The sequence below is a fragment of the Fistularia commersonii genome, chromosome 17 (assembly GCF_037954325.1).
Source record: "Fistularia commersonii isolate RoL2024-O1a breed Wild chromosome 17, RoL_Fcom_v1.0, whole genome shotgun sequence".
In the NCBI taxonomy this organism is placed as follows: domain Eukaryota; kingdom Metazoa; phylum Chordata; class Actinopteri; order Syngnathiformes; family Fistulariidae; genus Fistularia; species Fistularia commersonii.
The window spans coordinates 4772501-4788876 of NC_141300.1; the positions used below are offsets into that span (position 1 = coordinate 4772501).

At 44.1% G+C, this 16376-nt stretch overlaps 1 long non-coding RNA gene across 1 annotated transcript in view; it reads left to right on the forward strand.

The window, feature by feature from the left end:
• Positions 1-16376, forward strand: part of LOC147224826 (uncharacterized) — a 30138-nt gene that overhangs the window by 2344 nt on the left and 11418 nt on the right. Inside the window, exon 2 of the long non-coding RNA XR_015107397.1 lies at positions 11635-11723. This is a non-coding gene — a long non-coding RNA (uncharacterized LOC147224826). The remainder of the gene's footprint in view (positions 1-11634; positions 11724-16376) is intronic.

Genomic DNA, 16376 nt, shown 5'->3' on the forward strand with positions numbered 1-16376 from the left:
GGGATGTCGGGGGGGTTAGCAGTGTTTCTAAGAGAACTATGCGAATATATTTCCTCCTATGGACTTGCCCCCATCATGACCTCCCCCAGGAACAAGAAGTAACCCCTCCCAGCTGATTGGCGTTTTTACAGCGAAATTAAAGCATCCCGGAGCCGGGAGCCGGAGGCAAACGGGGTGGGTGGGTGGGGGGGACGCTTTCCAAAATTAGTGAGCCATCATCGTGACAGAAAGTAGCGGGGACATGGTGTCATCCTGCGACTGTATCGATTAACCCATAAATAGTATATGGCCTCTATAGCGTGGCTCTCCCCGGCTCGCACTGTAAATGGAAGTTATCCCGGCTGTGCATCAGCCTGGCGTCGCTCCGTTTAGATAGTATAACACCCGACAATGGAAGAAGAAAAAAAAAAAAAAAAGACAGAAAATGTCTCAGTTTAGTGAAAGGCAAAATCGTGGCGTTTATGCTTTTGCAGCTGTGTTTTCCTGATGAAAGAGCCGTACTAAACATGAGATATCTAATTCAAATTAAACTGTCCGCTGTTGCGGATTAACACATTTTTCTTCAGATTTTTTAAAATTCTTTTTAACACGCAGGACTTCATGTGATTCATCCCTTTGCCAGGAAACCGCGTGCCATTTCATCCTCCCTGCTCACCCCCTCACACACACACACACACACACACACACACACACACACACACAAACACACGTCCATCTCATCCTGACACCTGGATTATCATAAAAGAGGAACATCTGTCTAGCCGGCATTGATTGCCGTGCAAGTTCGTGCAATCAATCTCAAAGTTACGATTTTAAAAAGCGCCTCTAAATTTCAATTGAAATGTTCAGGCATTTCAGTACAGAACCTTCTAGTATTCACTGTGTTCTTGCTATTGTATTCAAGCCCTCCGCAGGAGGCCGGACTCATGACATGTACTGTCTGCGGCAGGTGATGGCCGCCATTGGCGCGCACAGCTCTCCTCTCTTAAGACGTCATATTGTTCCGCCGGTTTCGGCTCCAAACGGGCTAGAGTTAAGGAGGTATTCTAAAAGATAATTTTAAAAATCAGGGAAAATGGTCCCCCCCGGTAAACGGATTGCTGTTTTTCTGCTCGCGCTCTCTATTGGCTCATGTGTGTATTCATGCGGGTATCTTCTTGTGTGAGAGTGGGTGCGCGATGTGTCGCCCCCGCGGAGAAGAGTGATTGCTTTATTCCTGCCTTGTATGTGCTGCGGGGACGAGGGCCGTGTCTCCGGGCAGCTGTATGGATGGCTTGAGGAGGTCTCCATCATTCATAAAGCGAGCTCCTACATGTAGAATTGATCTTGCCGAGAAGCGGGGTGGCAATAGCAGTTCATCAGTCTTGCCCAAACACAAATCACTTGGAGGTGTCTCCCCCCCCAACCCCCAACCCCTCCACCCCCAACCCTGCCCCACCCCTCAGGGGAGAGGTGACACTATTGTCAGAGCTGCGGCCCCCTCGGACAAACGGAAGGGGCTGGGCAGAAACTCTCACTTGTACAGAAGTGTGTGCGTGTGTGTGTGTGTGTGTGTGTGTGTGTGTGTGTATTTTCGATCCCCATAAGTGTGCGGTCTTGGCCGGGTCTTCAAAAACTGAGCGCGATACAACAAAAGTCAACATTTTGATTTGACCATAGGAAAAGGAGGGAAGCTTCATTTTTATTTCTATTTCATTCTGACGCTCCTGAATGCCGCATCACAACTCTTCCATAATCATTTCATTTAAAAGAACATCAAATCCCCTTACAACCGATATATTTCTTTCAATCCATCCATCGTTACCCTGCACTCAGGGTTGTTGGAGCCTATCCCAGCTGTCATCGGGCGAGAGGCGGGTTCACCTGGACCGGTTCCAGTCAATCACCGAGCCACTTCATCTATTCTATTCATTCATTCACTCGTTCATTTATTTATTATCTATACCGCTTATCCTGCAGTCAGCGTTGCAGAGCCTATCCTAGCTCTCATTGGACGAGAACCTGTAACTATAGCTGTCACCTGTATCGCTGCGCCACATGTAGAGGCAGCCATTCACTCATACATTCTCAAATCATATAGAGCCATACAATCATTCATTTATTCTAAGTGAGCAATTCAGAGTCTCCAATGAACCTCCTGCATATTTTTAGACTGTGGGAGGAAACCGGAGATGGAATAAGTAATCGAAGGAAACCCGCAGAGATGCGGGGGAGATCACGTAAACTCCATATTGAAAGCCCCCCTGTTGGATTCCAACCAGGGACCTTGTCGCTATGATGCGGAAGTGCTGAAAAAAACGGCGCCGACCTGCAACGGACTGGCGTCCGGTCCGAGTTGAACCCCGGCCTATCGTCCAATGACAGCTGGGATAGGCTCTGCAACCCTGAGGCCGGTATAAGTGGGATAGGGAATGAATGAATGAATAAGTGAATGACCGAATAAATAAATGCAGGGGAACACTGGGAGGTAAAATCGAAGTGTGTTCGGATAGAGAAGTTGTGTTGTTGACAGAACGTAAGCATCCGATTGCACGCTTCATGTATTCATCGCGAATAGTGATACGAAAAGACTTAGATACCTCGATTAACGTACTACTCCTAAATAAGTACACACGGCTTGATTGTATCTTAATCTCTTTTTGTTATAAAACAGTCATTTCTAACTCTCATCACTGAGCCCCCCAAAAAATAGGGGGGGAGAACTCTCTACTTTGTCGACATCGAAAATGCAGTGGCGCCGGGCGATGAAATCAAACAGGTTTTATAAAGGATGCATAATTAAAGCTACCTTTACTCCTTGAGTTTAATATATGCATCTCTGACTATTAATAACCGCGGTCACTCATTTGTATGAATCAGCGCCGTGTGGAGTCATTTTCCTCCTGTAAAGCTAATTGGCGAGATGAAGCCCTTGCCTGTGGCCTTGGATTTGCGCTCCGCACCCGTCTTCCTCCTCCTACCACCGCTCCTCCTCTCATCGTACGGACGTTTGTCATTGATCTTCATTCTAAAATAATCTCTTATCATTTCTCATTGCGAGCCTGAAGAGAACTGAAGAGAAACCTTTTTTTCCCCCCGTATCCTAATTCATTAGTCCCCCCACCCTTCACCCGCGCTTAAAAATAGAACGACTCGGGGGAAAGGTGAACGCGCCTACGAAGGCCCGGGAGTAATGTCTTTAAAAATTTGTCCACGTTAAACACTCGTGATTTTTCTTACGGCTTCCGCCGCACCTTTCCCTTTCTTCGGCCAACTCTTGCCCCCGAGCAGGAGCCGGTTCAAGCTGTATCGTTGAGTTTCCCATCGAGCGTCTCCGTTGCGATACATTAAAACTAGCAACGGACGGGTCAGAAGTTTAAAACGTCTTCTTAACATTTCTCAGCAACCCCCCGCTCTGTTCTCCAGGCAGTTGTGGCACCAGTGGTCAGGGGAAGCATCATGAAAAACTAATCATAATAATATTTGTCGACTGAGCTGTGTTATACGTGTATTTTCTGCATGCTTCTAATCGTTTTTAACATTTTCTCAAGTAAAAGTCGCTCAATTCATTTTTTTCCAATCAAACAGAGGGTGGGGCCGAGCCTCACCACCTCACATGCAGGGTCCCGTGGCGCTCGCTCACTTCTGATTTTCGGATTATCACCACAATACAACCAATAATGTGTGTAGAAAGATTTATCGTATAATTATATACACCAAGACTTTCTATAGTCTGCGTAAAACCTTTCATGACAGTGTACAACAGTTTTAATCTCCCCGATCGGACGATAAACCACAGAAAAAGTCTCTGGTTGAGGTCGGCAGTACTCTGAGCTGGCAGGTGTTCCTTTCTGCCGTCCTCATATAAGCAATATAGTGTAAAGGAAATACGATAAATAAAATCAAATTTCCCAACTGATTAAAGGAAATATTTATTCAATCTATCAAAATAAAATTTGACTTTTTTTTTACAAAGTAACAGAGTAACAGAATACTGTTACGTCCACTAGGAATGTTCGCTAGAAGCAATGTCTGTTGTGTTCTCCCTGTTCCTCCCTTCTCTGATTCTAGGTGGTCATGTGACATTGTGTGGCGGTGAGGCAGACAGGTGGAAGCAATTGACAATCAGCAAACAAGGCGCAGCTGATTGGCCACACCCATCCTGTGCAGCTTAAAAGCCGCACACACCGGATGTCTAATTGCTGGAATGTTACATTCCACAATGATGACCACCGAGTCACACATGCGGCTACCTGGTTTTGTTAGTTCCCCCTTGCCAGCTCAGCTTCTGTCCGTCAGAACCTCTGGATCATTCCACCGGTCTGCTACCCCGTCATCCAACTCCACCGCCACACACCGTGCTCTGCCTGCCTGGAACCCCCTGCTTGACTCACTGCCTTCCCACCAGTTGAGTACCATAGGATCGTTTAGATTAGGAATCCTTGCCTTACTGAATTTGCCAGTTCATTCGTTCGCCTGTTTGTTTGTAGCCTGTTCGATAATTGACAACGTTAGTTTGTATCGCCACTTAGGTCTGTTCACTAGCGTTAAAGCTAGTCACCTTCAGTTTGTTAACCTGTTCACTAGATTTTCTAGTTGCCTTTAGTTGACCTGTTCACTAGTGTTGCTAGTTGTCCCTTAGTCAGTTTTTGTTTGGCTCCATTTCTGTTTGTATTTTGGCTATCATTAAATATTTATTTCTGAGTCCTGCTCGTGTCTTGTTGTTCCGCACCTGAGTCTTGGAATCACCCGTAACAAATACAAACAAAGCTATGTTCAGATTTTGTAAAAGAAAGTAAAAAAAAAAAAGGGATTGGAGCAAAAAAGACCCCAAGTGAATTATTTCAAAAGTCAATGGTAATAATAAAACAAATTATAATAATCATAAAAATAATGATTAATGCAAGTAATTATATTTTCATATAAATAATATGCATTTTAGAATGATATAATCACAATAAAAAAATAGAAAATATTTTAATTTATACTACAATAATTATTTTCCTCTTTTTCTGGTTCTCCCCTTTAGTAACGAATGATAAGTGTATTAAAGCATCAGAATACAAAATTTTAATAACTAAAAGTTGCATCGCAATATAAATTGTCATATACCACATCATGCTTTTATTCATTTTTTACAACGGATATGTTTAGAGCATGTGAAGGGTGCATGGCACGTTTGTTTTCTCTGTCCTCCTTGGGCCAAATATGTTCCTATAAATATTTGTGTGTATGTGTGAGAGAGAGCAATGCTGGTGGGATATGAAATATTGCCAGTAGTCACTATGCATGCGACCAATTGAATAGGGAATAAAATACTCTTTTGAGTTCTTACAATTGTAAATCTGGAACCAGTCATGAACCTAATTGCTCCTCACTGGTTGGCACATAGAGGCATTTTTTTATGATGTTGTGGTGAATAATTAGGAGGGATCTGATGAGGTGCCTCCTTAGGGCGTTGGGCTGATGACTCTGCGGCGTTTCAATTAGCGCACCTCTGATCGCGGAGGCAGAACTTGGACGATTGATCGAGTCGCTCCCTTCTTTTTCTTTCCCCCGCCTCATCGCCCTAAAAGACCCTCTTGAAATATTCAGGTGGATTATGAATGTTATCCCCCCCCACACCTTTTTCTATTTATACCCACCTTATTGACAGGATCGCATTTACACCGATTTAACTTGGTTCTCTTCAGAAAATCACTCTGGAATATTTAGAAAAAAGGGAAAAGGTACAATGAGCACTTTGATTATCTATATGAAAATCTGTTATTCAAAATATGATTTTAATACATTTCTGGATCTGTGGTTTCACCGGGTGACTAATAACGGTGTAGAAGATTGTTAGATGAATTGTAAGCTCCGTCTGCTTCTCTGATGTCACGTCAATCTGCTCAGCTGCCAGCTTGTGTTTGAGAGAGCCTTGATTCCCCTCTTTCCTCTCCCCTCTCAGGCGGGTAACATAAAAGGGAGGATGTATATGATGGACGGGCGGCTTTTTAAAGAGAGGCGTCACAGAGTGTTGGATGGGAGGGATCCGAATCAGGATAGCTGTGATGTGACGAGACAGACAGGAACATCCTTCTCCGTGTGTCAAGATGTCAAGTGAGTGGTGGTGGGGGTGCGGGGGGTTGGAGTCTTAGCAAAGTAGACAGTATCATCACTCTCCGGAGTGAGCCGAGGATTCCCGGGGGAGCGGAGCGGCGGAAGGACAGCGGTGCAGAGCGGGCTCCCGAGTTGGCCGTGTCGGCCCCCCCGACTTTATCGTGTCAGGTCGTGTTTTTTTTTTTTTTCCTTTCTTCGTTATCTTGCCCTCTTGCATAATCTCCGATCCTTCGGAGAAGTTGACACTCCTTTGTGTTACGCGTAGATACCGGCGGTGCGTAACCGTTGGTAACTCGGGTAACAGGTGAGTAACACTGCATGAATTTAACTTCACTGAAAAGAGATACCGCTCTGGTTGCGTCCATGTGGAGTCTACATGCACACAACCGCAGGAGCCGTCATGTTTTGTTGCTGTAGGCCGTAAGAAAATAAAAGGGGGGAGATGATTATAGTACAGAAAAGTGACAAAAATGAAACCGTAATCAAAAAAAGCATAAAAATGAGAGAGCGGACGTACCAGAGGAGCCTATGCTGGGACCCAAGCGGCACCGCCTCTCCCAAACAAATGCTGCGTCACGGCGTATTCTTCCGTCGTGCTCTCACACAACTTTGCCCGGGATGCTTGAATTGTTTTTAGCTGCGCCGCTTCAACCGGAAATGTCTTTTTTCAGACGACGCAGGTAGAGGAGCCCCCCTGTACGAAGCAAGAATGAGAGTGAATGTAGGTGTGTCCCTATATATGGCTCTGTGATTGCCTGACGACTAGGATCAGGCTCCAGCTTTTGTGTTGCCCTGGGTGCAGCGCTTAGATACCGAACAAAGCAACAAATGTAATTCACGGTTCGATCACAACCGAGCCGCTTGCAAGAGTAATTTATTCACAATCATTTGGATGTTACTGTAAATGAACCCGTTTGAGTGATGCTTCCTAGAATCCACACCCCTTCTCAGCGCCGACAAAGACTTTTATGAATCTTTTCTGAGCTGAATCGGAGTTGGCTTGTTTTCCTGACTGCCTCCACAGGTGTGCTTACCTTTTTTTCCCAAATTTTCATGAAATAACAGCTCTTGAATTGGAGTAAGGGAACATGGGGGGCGGGCGATATTTTTGCACGAGAATGGCAACGACGGTGCTTTGTCAGTCGGCCGGGGAGCAATCCCGCTCAAAGAAAGACTTTTCCTGAAGCGGATAGGAATATGGTCTGACGGAAGACTCCCATGTGTAACTGGTTTCTTTTTTTTGCACAAGAGTGTTTATATTTTTCATTATTATCTGATGCCGGTATCTGATACAGTTTTCACTTAAAAACTTGGAATTCTATTATAAGATAAGATAGGATAAGATAAGATAAGATAAGAGAAACTTTATTGATTCCCATAGGGGAAATTCCTTTGTCACAGCTGCGTAACAGTTATAATGCCCCCAAAAGGAAATAAATGTGAATATAAATATGGGTATACATATGAATAGAAAGGCAGAAGACAAGAGATAGCAAGACAAAAAAAATGAATTTAAAAAATCCACGAATAAATAGATAAGCAGATAAATAAAAAATAAAAAACTATTCTATTCTATTCTTTATTTCCAGCCTAGTCTTGGCCGCAGTGACTTTCAGGTGGCTTCTTTTTCGACTTAAACAGGGACTAAATATAAATCAAGGTTAATCAGTGTATATATTTGATACATCTATAATATATTATAATAATACATTATATTAGTCTAAGACATGAGATTTCATTTTTTTGTAATTTTTTAGCCATTTTAATCAATAAATTAAAAACTACCCGCATAAATTTACACCTTTCTTCCCGTGGCGCTGTATGATAATTAGCTTTTGACCCCCCCCCCCCCCCCCCCTTCCTCAGAATAGGCAGAGTTGTAACATTTGATTAGTCATAGAAATCCCTCATTCCTTTTGAAATCAATTCGCCACCAATTCGTTTACATCAGCGGATCTTGCGACTGTCTCGCTCAGGAAGTCGACGTCTCTTCGAATCCTGCTCCATTTGCCCGCTCCGGAGCATGCGCCATATGTGGATAACCACTACAAGATGGTGATGGGCAGTAATTCCCTTGCCCATAGGCCAAGCGAAGTGAGTGATCAGAATTCATATTAGCATCTTTACACCCCGACGGCAGCCTGTCACTCCAGGTGCCAAGTGGTCTCCTAGGACCACAGCAGCAGCACCACCACCACCACCGCCCCCTCGCAGGGAGGAAGTGTCTCTTTCTGTCCTCAGGAAGGAGGTGTAGAGGGGATCTGCCACACAGAAATGATGTTTAGCCAGAGTCAGACAAGATGAGAGCTGTTTGGAGAATCTGTTCGGACACAAAGAGCTGCCCATTTAACGCTTGTGGTGTGATGACAGGCCCGCCCCTGCTCTTTTCACGCCGCTCGTACTGAGAAAATGCTTATTTATTTTTTTTTCCACCATAATTTTCACGAGATGAATGGCCCTTTCGCATACTTGTGATGCTTCCTTAACTAAGATTCAGCAGCACAACATCCACTCCATCTTTCATTCATTTTCCCCATTCACAGGCATTCCAAATCTGCATTTGGCCATCTTGAATCCCTCCTCATCCTGGCTACTGTGCAGCCATGGCACTGCTGTGGGACAGGATTTTTCTTTTTTTTTTTTGCCAAACAGATGGAAAAGCATCACTGTGTTGCACATATGCGGACACAATTTCTTCCCTCCGTGTTCATTTCGCAGCCCGCATTGACATTCAGTCATTCATTACAAACCGAATTAATGTGCCAGAGTTGCAGTTTCCCCTTAAAAACAGATGTCGCCCAAACATCTAATTAAGCAACACACAAAATTGCCGCTTCTCGGTCACCCTCAGCCATCTTGCTTACACAATTTTTTTTTTCTTTTTTTTTTTAAAATGCTCAGCTGAGCCGTATCCCGTCTGAAACGGGGCTCGTCGATGACCTCGGCGCCCAATAACCTAAATCACTATTCAAATTATTCTCCACAATAATGACATCGGAGCACTCCATTTACGAACATTATTGCTGAGAAATGGCTCGGCCGAGGTGAAGGATGACTCTTATCTTTCGCTGTCAGTCGGGGCATTAGTCATGGTAACGGGTTCCTCAGACCTGTGTTAGAGGTATTCATTGAGCTTCATATTGCAGATTTATCACCGGCTGATGTCAACCAACAATAAGCGTAGACGACTGTGTAAAGGTGTTTGCCTTCAGTACCGTAATTTAAGGTCTGGGTGATGCAGTATGTGGAAGTCACGTGATCTGTGAAATAGTGTCAGTTTACCGCTGTGTAAAACCGTCAGGATTTTTCACCCCGCGTCTCTTAGCTCGGCCACGGCGTGCCTGGCTTTTTTGACGTTTACATCTACATCGGCCCTGGCTCGGGAGTAAACTCGAGGAAAAGAAAAAAAAAACTTTTCCTTTCCACAAAACAGGACAGAAGAATTGAAGTGTATTGCTCTTTTTTTCCCTTTTTTTTTTTCCTCTTCCAAGAAGCCAAACTCAATTTATGTCAAACAAGGTCTAAAGGACCTTGGGATTAAAGCTATAAACTGGCTGCTGTCAGACCTGAAGCCCTGCTAACAATTTAGTGCCAAACTGGCGTTGTTCAATATCATTTCATATTATATCATGTCAGGACTCGGTGACAGCTACACATCAGGCCAGTCACAGCTGGTTTGCCCTGAAGTACTCCTCCGATGTCTGCTCCAATCGAAGCTGACTCCGCTTTGTTGTGATCTAAAATGGGAAATCTATTCGGAGCGCTCTGCGGGGGAGCACGTCCGGCTTTTGGTAACGAACGCTAACAGGTCGATTAGGTAATGAGAGGAGATATTTGGGTGGGCGGGTGCAGAGTTGGGGGACCCGAGCTGTAATAGGCCTGCCAGCGGCCTTCAGCGAGTCCATTATAACAGTTACAGACAGCGCTAATGGAGTAGTCACCTGTACAGATACAAAATAGCAACCGCCGCAAAGTCGACAGCGTCGCATTTGTGCCGGAAAAATGTTTATGATGCCAATTAAACTTCGTGCTTCACGCAGGGGTCAAAGGTCAGAGGCTGACGTTTGCATCGGAAAGCGCTGCCGATGTGCCTTCTTCTCTCTTTGCAAAGCGCGCTAGATGAATTTATTCTACTCTCCTGCACACGCAAGAACATGCACATGCGTGGACCAACTCACTCAAAAGACAAATTTATGCTCCCAGCTTCTCCACCTTTTATTGAGGCGGTTGTGTAATGAGCATGAGGAAGAACGTGTACCAGCCAGACTTCCAACAGCAGATCACAAGGCAATCAAATGTCTAACACCACATGATTTTTATCTTTTTTTCAAACATCACTTTTCAAAATCCCATTAAAGCACAGATCCCCCCAGGACGCATGTCCCATTCATCTCTGTCCTACACGCAAACTATTGTAAATATGTAAATATTAGGGGATTTGCAGAGCCATTAATTCAGATTTGTTATTCATTTCTGAAAGTGCATGTTGCATTAAAGAACAACTTTCATATATATATATATATACATAAATATGCTCGCATATACTCTCCATTTGTCAACAAGAGGGCTCATATTTCATGTAATAATGCGACAATAATCTGCTTGTTGTTTCAAAGTAGGCCCAAAGTAGAACGCTGCTGTATTCAAATTCGAATGTACGTTAACATGTTAGCCCGTACGTGTTTACGAAATGATTTTTTTTCTTCTTCTTAATTTCATCGACTCTGCGAACAATAGAGCTTCTTCATGCAACAAGAATCGGTTCAGAAATTCAGCAGCCCACATTTAATGAACAGTGGACCGATTCACTCGTCACTCTGTGAAAGTACTCTGGTTGCTCTTTCCTTAGGGGGGATAGAAATCTCATTTTTGTGTGATAGCTGCATCTACTCCAAATGCAAATTTTGATTCGCGGTGAGACGTCGGGGCGGAACTGAACACTTTTATTAGCGTTTGTTGTTTTTGTTACCTTGATGATGCCATAAGGTTATTTGCAAAAATGAAAATTGCAAGAAAAAAGCACACAAATAAAATTAGCCACCCACACATCTTCAAAGTTTCACGCTCACAGACATCACTCTCTCTGACCAAAACATTAAGTTAATAATGTTACGTTTAAATTTCACAAAGGACGGGTTTGAAATTGTATCTTTGCCCACAGGATGGTTGGAGCTTCTGCTTGAAGAAATAACAATAAAGGTCACATAAATGTGCTATTATTTACTTTTAATTTTGCCGTCTGCGGGCCAGTCAAAGCAAAAAAAAAATATGGCGATCATCAACGAAGAATGGACCTTTCGCATTGTAAATCAAATAAGAATAACCCTCGATAATCGTCACGGGAAACTGGCAATTAGATTCCATTGCTTGCGTGCAAAATGTTGATCCGTTTCAATTTTGAACTTTTAATGAAAGTCTATGCACAGCACAAATCGCAATATACCTGGCAAACAAAAGTTTCACTCTCAGGTGTGCAAACACCAAATAAATGTTTTCTCGGTCGCTATATTAATCGTAACTCCCTGAAGTGTCCCTTTTTTTTTTTTCCCTCAGGCTTCCCGGTGGAAGACTGTCGGATGTGCGGCGATCAGTGAAAGCTACGTACTGAAGGCACAAATCTGGGTCTTTTGCTTCATTAAACTGTAAGTCATTGTGTATATGTGTGTGTGTGTGTGTGTGTGTGTATCCGTTGCCGGGTGCAAGTCTCACCAATTAAAACCTTTTGAGCAGAGAAGGAGAGGGGATGTGGGTGAGCGCGGTAAAAGAAGGACAATAGGACAATTTGTACGATCAGAGGAGAGAATGCGCAGGGAGGGAGGGTGAAACCTCCACGTGTTTGATGGTGATTGGAGACATCACTTACACAAACAGTGAAGCGGAGGATGACAACATCTTCTGCATGACGAGTGTGTTTGTGAAGGCTGTCCTCACACAACGAGATGGCACTTTGAATCATACTCAAGCACACACACGCGTACACACAAACGCATCTAAACACACATGCCGGCACAAAGAGATTTCACTTCACATTTTCCAGCCCGATGTCCAAGTATGCAGCGACTCCAGGGGCGGGGAGGAGAATCGGGGGGTCACATTGCGAGAGGAATGGATATGCCTTGATTTTCAGGCAGTCCATTAAGCCGTGAAAAATAAACACAGGTGAAATATGGATTCGTCCATAGGACGAAACACTGGAAAGACTACCTCTCACCCCGCTTCTCTCTCTCTCTCGTTCTCTCTCTCCAACTTCACTTGTCTTTCCGGCCCGAGAGTAAATGGCTTTGACAACTCACTGGTCTATAGCCGTTACACAGCACTAGCCTTTCATTTGCCTCTCCTCTTCGGATAATGTGATTTTACACCCTGGAAGTGGAGGCTCTTGCACGTGCGGGACCGGAGGGGGGGGGGGATCATTGAGCTGTGGACAGACCAGCATGCTCCAGTAGGGTCTAGTTACATAGCTGTCTCAGACCAGGTTAACACTTTGTGGGGAAACGTGACGCAGGGACTTTAGGCGGTCAGGGCTTTGGCAAGGAAGGAACTGGTAAATGATGAGTACTGATGAGTCTGTTTGAAATAAAAACAAACAAAAAAAATAAAAACCACCAACAGTGGGAAACAACGCCCAATTCCTGGTATGTGTGATTGTCGGAAATTGTCATGGAGGAGTGGCATTCATTCCAACATCAAATGACTCAGCAGAAGCTTCTGACTGACTCAAACCCCAATCAGTTTTTGGTCCCTTTTCCACAAACTCTGTCACTTACTCAGCATTTCAAAGTATGCACCTCAATTGAGGTGGCTACACTCTATTTTGTAGTCCACAGGTTGTGCACAGCATGCAAATGCTAAAGCTATGAGCTATCAAGCTGCTCAATGGGCAAGAAACCTGAGGGGCCTGACTTGCAGCTGATGTAAGCACCTCTCCGAAGCAAGTCCACCTGAAAGTCTTCTTTGTGTCGTCTCACATTTTTACCATTTTTGGGAGTATTTTTATTTGTACTTTATGAAGCTCTCCATTCCAATCCTGCAACTCAGGCACAACTGATAAACTTGAACTACCAAATGAAATAAAGAAACAGTTAGTCTTAAATTTTGTCACTCAGAAGTAAGAAATAGAGTGCTAATGAACCAAAAACAAACAAAAGACAACTATGGGTATGGAGTGGTGCTGGTGAAACTCACAGTTGTTGCTCTGCATTAGGAAGAAAAAAAACGAAACAAACTGGTAATGAAACAAAGATCTTCAAGCTGCAAAATGTTTGTCCAGCTGCAGATTTGACTTTCTCTTTCAAGTAGCCCAGCCATCCACTCTCATCTGTTTGGTCGGTTGCAGCGGACAGAACAAGTTGACTCAGGTGTCCTCCGTCCAAAGCTTTGTGCTCGAGCTCTTCCCGGGTCAGCCCCGGGGTGTTTCCATGCCAGACATGGATATAATCCCTCCAGTTGGACACTCTGGGAGGCCTCTATCATGAGGCATCCAGAGGGCCCGAAAAACCTCCCCAGCTGGGGTGGCTCGGCTATTTGCATCTGCATTGTCACTCTCACCCGGAATTCTTGACCATAACTGGGTTGGATCAACTGGTAATCTTACAGCTTTCCTTCCCAGCTTAGATTTTTCTTCATTACAGCAGACCCAAGCAGTGCCGCTATCGATCCTGATGAGATGCCGCTCCTCACGGTAACGCCACCTACCCCTCGCTACAGATTTGACCTTCGCGCACGTGCTCTTTTTTCAGCATCCTGCTTTTATTGTGAGCCGTGGGCCTCGTTCTCATTCCAAGCGCCTCACACTCTGCAGCAAAGTGTGTATCCTGCTGGAGGTCATGGTGTGACAAGGCCAACACCGCTACATCATCGTCAAGAAGCAGAAAAGGGATATTGGGGTCCCTTTTACGGAGCACTCTTGAAGTGTCGAGAGTACCGCCCGTGAAGGCCTCAAAGGGAAGCTCAGGTTGAACTTGAAACCTGATATTTACATAATTCATAACGAGCCGGCAATGCAACCATTGCAGGGAGACAGGATGGCTTGTGACCTCAGTACTTTATACCTACACAATAACCGACCAAAGAACACTTTGTTGGACAAACTTATGTGATGTTTCATCAGTTATTCCGCTGATACTTCCCAAGTCAGCCTCGACTTCAGATTCACATTTGGGTTTCTCTACATGTTCCATCTTTCAGACAGTTGTGTCCCAAGTCAAGTGGCACAGTTCTCCTCCCCCTGCTTTAACCATTCTTGCCAAAGGCTTGCTTCCCTTCCACAGACTCTCCTGACAGTCTGACAGAAAATCTTTGCACCTGCGAGTCCTTCTCCGTGGCCGAACCAGGGCCGCTGCATTTCTGTCCCTCTCGTGTTCGTCTGCAGGTGCAGGAGTTCATGGGTGAATCCTTTCTCGCTACCTGCCTCTAACAACAGCACTGTAAACCTCTTGCTTCAAAGGTTGCTTAAACAATCTCCCGTCTACGGCGCAGAGAAGCTGCTTCCAAAATGTGGCATCGGGATTACATGCAGTCCCATTTCTGCCACGTCTCATGACGTGAAACCCTGCATGAACGTACACAGGTTTCTAACTTTCTGACTTACCATGAGGATCTTTTTCCGCATAATGCAACTTCAACTTGCCAATTTGTAACTGAAAGGGAAATTCAGGCTACCCAAGTCAGCTTGGCACCAAGGACGACATCAACAGAAACATAAAAAGAGAAGATAAAGTTTATGGGGGAGAAAGGAATGACAAGACACTTACCCACTGCTAGTCCCTCACTCAGAGCAATGCTATTATCATTAGTAACTCTATTTTTGGCACGTAGGCGATAGTCAAAAACCACAGCCAAGGTAATACGATTGATAATGAACAAGAGAGATGTTGTGGTGTAATAAAGATTCTTTTAACCTAATGTTTATACATTTTTCCGTTTCTGCCCATCATAATATAGTTGTCAGAGTCAGCTGATCGATTGCTTGTTGTGTTCAAACCATTAGCGTCAAAGTAAGTGTTTACACTGCGTGCAATTTTTTAAAAGTCACAACTTTAAATTTCTACCGTTTAGAAGACAAAATGTGTATCGAGTCTTGACACAAAGAAAAAGATTGTTTCCAAAGCATGGCTTGAAATTGAAATGCGGGATGTTGTATTTTCCCAGTCTTGTGGTTAGCATTACAACCTCACAGCTAGACGTCTGAGGTTTGATTCCCACCTTTCAGTGAGGAGTTGGTGTTTTTTCTCCCTGTGTCTGCATGGCTTTCCTCCCACAGTCCAAAAGCACGCATTTGGTTAACTGGAGACGCTAAATTGCCCAGACGTGTGAATGAGAGAGTGAAATGGTCGTACATCTCTCTATGTGGTCCTGTGATTGATCCAGGGTGAACTCCGCCCCTCGCCCAGTGACAGCTGGGATAGGCTCCAGCCCCCAGTGACTATAAGTATAGGATATGTGGTATAGAAAATGAATGAACCAATGACCGAGTTTGTGGCTAATCTTCAAGCAAAGACTCGCATTCACATTCACAAGTTTGAATATTAACACTGTCAGACAGACAAGAATTGTCTTTTTATACCAGCAAGAATTTGTATGAGAGGAGCACTGTCGAGAAAAAAACTAACAAACTACTAAAGACTAACTAAGAGTATTTTGGTTTCTCTCATTTTGTTTTGTCCGAAACCTTGCAGGGGTTCCATTGCAGACTTTAAATTGCCCAGAGTTCTGAATGAGTGAGTGAATGGTTGTTTGTCTCCATATGTGGCCCCGTGATTGATTGGCGACCGGCCTGGGATGAACCCCGTCTCTTGCCCGATAACAACTAGGATAGACTCCAGCTTCCCCTCGGTGCAGGGCAAGCCGGAGATAATGAACGAATGAATGATATTTGCATTTTTGACCGATTCCAATAAATTAATAATCTACATCTTAATTACTGTGATCATTTATATTATTAATCAAATGGGTGCTTGCAAAGGAAATAGCAAACAAACAAGCAATCTCCTATGCTATTGTTCAATGTTTTCTTTTTTTCTTTTTGGCCTTCCCACATAGGGGTCAAAGTGCAATAGATCTCGCTCACTCTCTCTCCCTCTTTCTCTCTCTCTCTCACACACACACACACACACACACACACAAACAACACACAATTGTCTCTGGGGATGATCATTTTTCAGTGCTCAGTGGAGCAAATGATGCAAACATAGATCAGTCATTCAAGTCGGTGCCAGTGATGCCTGATGATGATTATATAGATTTTGTCATAAATCGTACAATTTTACATTTTCCCATAACGCACATCCCACTCT